This window comes from Rhagoletis pomonella, unplaced genomic scaffold (genome assembly GCF_013731165.1).
Source record: "Rhagoletis pomonella isolate Grant_MI unplaced genomic scaffold, Rhpom_1.0 Rhpom_scaffold_00006, whole genome shotgun sequence".
NCBI lineage: Eukaryota > Metazoa > Arthropoda > Insecta > Diptera > Tephritidae > Rhagoletis > Rhagoletis pomonella.
Window position 1 is genome coordinate 2603110 of NW_023458560.1, and position 6000 is coordinate 2609109.

Below are 6000 nucleotides of genomic sequence, written 5' to 3' on the forward strand. Positions count from 1 at the left end.
CTACTTCTAGTAAAACTTTTAAATGGAGTGCCCTTGATTTTTAGCGTTTTGATGTGGGGTTCGATGAAAAAGAAAGGTATTTAGTGTGCGTTGTATTGTCTTAAATTTAATAATTAGACCAGATTCCGAGTTTGTGTAGGCGAATTCTTAATCTTCCATGACCGGTAAGTTACTTATTAGAATTCTAACATTTTTTTTTGATATTGCATAGCTGGACGTTTCCTTCGAAGGTAGTAATTCTACTGATATCATCCCGTGGGAATTGGGTTTCGACATAACTACTACGGACATACATAACTTCCACCCAACCGTGACATAGGTTCCATAGAAGTAAAGTCTGACATTACTTCGACAAGTTATATTAAATGACCCGCTCACAGCACAAATTGATGAACACCAATTTTTAAAAAATCTGAAACTTTAGTGCCGGTGCAAAATTAGGTATTTTCACTTAGAACTTTTCGAAAAGATTGTCAATGTTCCAATATCCAAGACGATCTATATGAGAATATTATGTTTACCAATTCTTCCACGAGATAAAATGATGGATGGATATATGATTTTGGTAGCACAAGCGATGAATTTCAATTGTTTTACATTAATGCAACCAATTTTCGAATATTTTCGAAGCCGTTGTTTGAAATCGGTGAGTGGAACTTTATGGCTTATCAGGTTCTTTTCAAATTTTGTGATTTATTTGTGGAAAATGTTGAATGAACTGTCAGGTTTCAGTTTAAAAATGCGCACCACTTCAGCTTTAGAAAGCTAATGCTGCATAGGGAAAACGTTTTCCTATTAACCGGAATTTTTTCCGCTTTATTTCGCTTCTAATCTCAGAAGAGGATGCTATTTCTACCGAACTTTTGCTAGTTATAAATGATAGTTATCAGCCACCGGTCAAGAAACCGAAGAGTTTGGTGGAATTCTAAAATCGATAAGGCCTCCAAGTTATTGTTAGAGGACCAAATAAATATCGAGCAATTTTTATCGAAGGTGACTTTAGAAGAGGTAATCGAGCAAACTTCATTAGACGAATTGGACATTGCAATTGAGGACGAATTGGATGATTACTTGATCGAGTTTTCTAAGGAAAATTGTATATGTATATGGAAATGTATATGTTACCGGCTAAACCCCATTTCCTAGGCTAAACTAGTTCTTCCCAGCTCCGTTAATCCGTCCAACGCGGAAACAAGTTGGACGCAACAATTTAGTGGACTACGTACCTGGAGTTGGACTGATGAGGGTTATTTTTTGAAGCGCGGCCGACCCCCAAAAGTTGTCTAAGAATCAGATTAAAATGTTGAAATTTTGATGAGAATTTGTGGAATTTTCCTAAATTTTGTATAGAGTTTGTAGCTGTGATTTATGTGGTTAAAGCACAGTATTTTTTTTATAGAAAAATAACAAAAAGAATTAGCTCGAAAAACATTACAAATATTTAAAAAGAAATCAACACGTGGTCATTTGTTTGAGTCACGTACTTAGATTTTCTCTCTGACGTCAGGATTTTTTTAAAAGGACTTTGGAATTAAAAAATATTAATATTTCAATTTTTTTTTAATTCAGTGCAATGTAGTATAAAGATAAGGGTGTCAAATATAAGAAAAAATTTTGTAGAATTATAACAGAATAAATTTTTTGATGCATAAAGACGAATGGGTACAGAAAATGTCCTTTAAAAATTTTTTCCTTAAAAATCCTTGAAAAGTTGCAAGATTTATTTTTGAAAAAATTATTGTTTGAGGACTTATATATGTACATACGACCACATCATCGAATTTCGTCCTGCAAACTTTATTGACTTGAAAAGATAAAATTTATTAAAAGCGCATTTTCAATACCTATTCCTCCTTGTTCACCAAAAAATTTTATTGTTTTTAAATTCAACAGAATTTTCTGTTTCATTTGGTACCCATAATGCTATTCTACATTGCACTAATTTAATTAAATAATTTTTTGAATTAACAATATCTTTAGAATTTCAAAGTCCTTTGAAAAAAAATCCTGACGTCAGAGTGAAAAACTAAAAACGCCGTTTTAATGTTTTTAGCCCATAGTTTCGTGAGTATATAGATTCTTTCGTGTGCTCTGAAATGTTTTTGCTTTTGTGGCACAGTGTTATTCATAGTTCTGAAATTTATTTCATGAAAGCAAAAAATAAAAATAGTTGACATCACTTTCTTTATTAAACACCTAGGATATCACTGACCATTATAAAGGACACTGAATGAAGGCAAAGCCCAAAGTTCTACATATTTGTTGATGTGATTTTCGAAATGAACGATACAAAATTAGCCGGTATACATATTATAAAATTTTTATAATTAGCGGTTGAAATTTTATATTGAAACGGTTAAGGAAGCTTTAGATTAAAAGTGTGATACTAAATGCCTTTCACCATAAACGGCGCAAATTTTCTGGGTTATCAAGCCTCTAGCAGTACAAGATTAATTGTTGTCTTTCACGAAGTTCTTTAAATAAATCTTCAACTAAATACTGAAGTATATTTACGAATATCACGTTTTATTATACGCTTAAATTTAATCTCTTAATTTTAGTAAGTATTTCTTTACTGCATTCATCTGAATTTGGGGGGTTACTACTAGTTTTAAAAAATTCTCAGTTTAATTTCTTATAAAATTTACCCTTAAGTTTTTGCATCTTAAGCATGCATCGAAACTTTGTTTTAGAGAATCAATGTGAAATAATTGCAGAAACGATTAACCGATTTGCTGAGCAACCGAGACGTCTGCTTTTTAAATAATTTTTTTAAAACAAATCGGCAAATACATATCGTTCCCCGCATGCCATAAACATGAATGTGTAAAAATTAAAATTTTGGGAAATCAAGTTTGAAGTTTTTTACGAGACTTAACTCTGCATTCATGTAATTAACATTGTGAAATATATGCTTTCCATGTACGCATGGTATTCTGGCTTTTGGTATAAAATAGAACATCCAAAGGTTAATCAAGTCAACCCAATAACTCAATATTGGTAAATTTGCACATTCATGCTTCTGGCATAAGGGTGACGATATGTATTTACTTCACATTTATTAATTTTTTATACGCCGGTTCTACATATCTTCTCAGAAGGAAAATAGTAGTCGTATTTCGACATCTGAGTGGTAGATCGACATATTTCGGTAGCCAGTTCGGACACGCCCTTTATCAGAAAACTTTTCAAGAACGCCCTACTTCAGAATTTGATTGAGGAATGCCCTATTTCAGAATTTTATTGAAAAACACCCTGTCCCAGAATTTGGTTTAAGAAGGCCATATTTCTGAATTCGGTACAAAAACGCCCTATCTCAAATGAAAATGTATTGAAAATTTGCTGAGAACCGATTTCTGAGATAGGGCGTTCTTGAAAAGTTTTCTGAAATATGGCGTTTTCGAACTGGCTGCCGAGATAGGTCGATCTTCAACTCAGGTGCCGATTTCTTGTTAATATTCCTCTATTTGCGTGAAAACAAGTCAAAAAATGTAAGTTTAGTACTCCACTCTACTTACTAAATAAACTAAATGAGCTATTAGTTAAGACTGAGATGAAACCATTTAGTTTACACATATGCATTAATAAGGATTACTCAATCAACTACATTAAAATTTTTAAGTACAATTTTCGAGGAATTTTTTTTTATATGTATTATATGTATGTATTATAGGATGTGCCACGCCCTTTTTACAAAAGTTTATCTACTTTACAATAAGCATCTACGATAGATGTGTATGTCAACACACCGAATTTCAAAGTCATGTGACTTACAGTTTCGAAGTATATTGAAAGTATTTTTTGTAGGAGGATATTTAAATAAAAAATTGTAAAGAAAACAAACTCCCGACAACGTCTGCATGACTCCTGCAATACTTTTCAACTCACTTAAAGATAGTTTTGTGGTTTTGTGATAGCTAATTAAAAGTTAGGTATTTATCGAAATCGCGCGAAAAAGCTATTATAAGTTTGTTATTTTAATCAACTAAAATTTTTTTTCTGCAGGGTATCTTCTATTACTATAATAAAACTGTAGATTGTTTGTCTGTTTGAACTCACTAATCTCCGGATCTTCTGAATGAATTTTCATGAAGCTTTAACTAGTATATAGAGAGTAACCTCGGACGTAACGTAGGGTATAAAAAAAATTAGATTTGACAAGGGGCGTCGCACCTCCCATAGGCGTGACATTTTTAATCAGCTATAACTTGAAAACTGTAAGTCATATGACTTTGAAATAGTTACCACTAGTCGACTGCTAGTTAGTTAATAGTTAGCTACAAACTAGTCCCATTTCCTGCAGGGTAGATAGATGATTACGCGCGCACCAGAAAAACTCCCGACATAGAAAAACAATAAGTGTAAAAACAAGTTGGCACATGTCACAGCCATGCCTAAACAAGAATGATAGAACATAATAGGCTGCATTCCAAAACGTCAAAATACAAAGCATCAGTATCTTTTATTTCTAAACTTCAGTATATTGTAATTCCAAATGTGCGCAACCAAGGTTAGATGCTAGTTTTCAACTAGAATGCGCAAATTAGACCTTTTCTCCATGTGCTGTTTAGAAATAAAAGACACTGATGCTTTGTATTTTGACGTTTTGGAATTCACCCATACTATGTCCCCACGAGCACTGCCAATTACGTAGTTCGCTTCTGAATTACTTTAGTGAATTTCCCCGTTTACACGAATCCAATCCTAATTCGATTTGACATTTCTCAAGTAAATGAAAACAAAGCCGCATAGGAGGATAAAAGAAATTGCCAGAACAATAAATGTCAAGGAACTATGTTTTGATTGCTTAAAAGTGTAGAAATATATGCTTTTTTAAAATAATTAATAAAGAAAATGTTAAAAAGATGAATTTCGTGAAAGGCGGTCTGCGATGTCACACAGAACGCGGTATTTTTGTGCGAGCGATCCAGTGACTGGTTTTCTCCAGAGATTATATATGTTACCGGCCAAACACGATCTTAGGACAGACTAGTTTTGACTAGGCTAAACTAGTTCTACCTACACCTGATAGATCCACCCAATGTGGAAACAAGTTGGGCGCAACAATACTGTGGACTGCGTAGCTTGAGTTGGACTGATGAGGTTATTTTTTTGAGGCTGGGCCGAGAGCCGATTACGCCGAAATAGTTAGGTTACATCACCTAGTTTAACATAAGATCGGGTTTGGCCGGTAACATATATATATATAGTGTGTTTCCATATTAGTTTTTATTTGACATTACTATATATGAGTTCGGACGCAAATGAAAAATCTTGACATATTTTGAATAGTTTCCTGTTTTTTTGCACTTTTAGGTTAGGATATCTCAGAGAAATTTTGTTTTAAAATTGTGGTGCTGGCTATGTAAGGGTTAATCATTAACAAGTTCCCTCCGAATATTATTTTTTAATAAATGTATGTATGTTTTTTAAAGTGCGGAAAATCCACGTTTTTTTGTAGATATCAACTACACCTCATTTCGTTTTGCTGCATTCACATTTAAAGCACACGCTTTATTGCACATATGCAAAAAAGCAAAATGTAATACAAGCACGTCTTGTGGAGCGTGTATACTTATTATTTTATACTTCACTAGTATCTTTACCTATATTAGTTGGTATTTTTATTTATATAATAATTTAATAACTTTGAATTTCTTTCTTTTAAGAAATTATTTATTTTATTATGATTTATTATATTAATATTTAATTTTTGCGTTTTTAGTTAAGATACATGCCTTTTAAGATGTATTTTGCATATTCTGCGACATCTGATTCCAGTTTTAAATATTCAAAAGCTGAAAAGATTTCACAATAAATTTAATACATATATGTGTTTTATTAAATAGTTATAAAGGACGAGGTCGTGGTTTTCAAAAACCCTTATCGAAAAAACCTGTCTTACCGTTTTTTCTGAATTAAAAATTTTGGAACAGTTTATCTAAGTTGGGGTTTTTTGAACCTGTTTGCGGAGAAAATTCGAATAATCGAACACCCGCA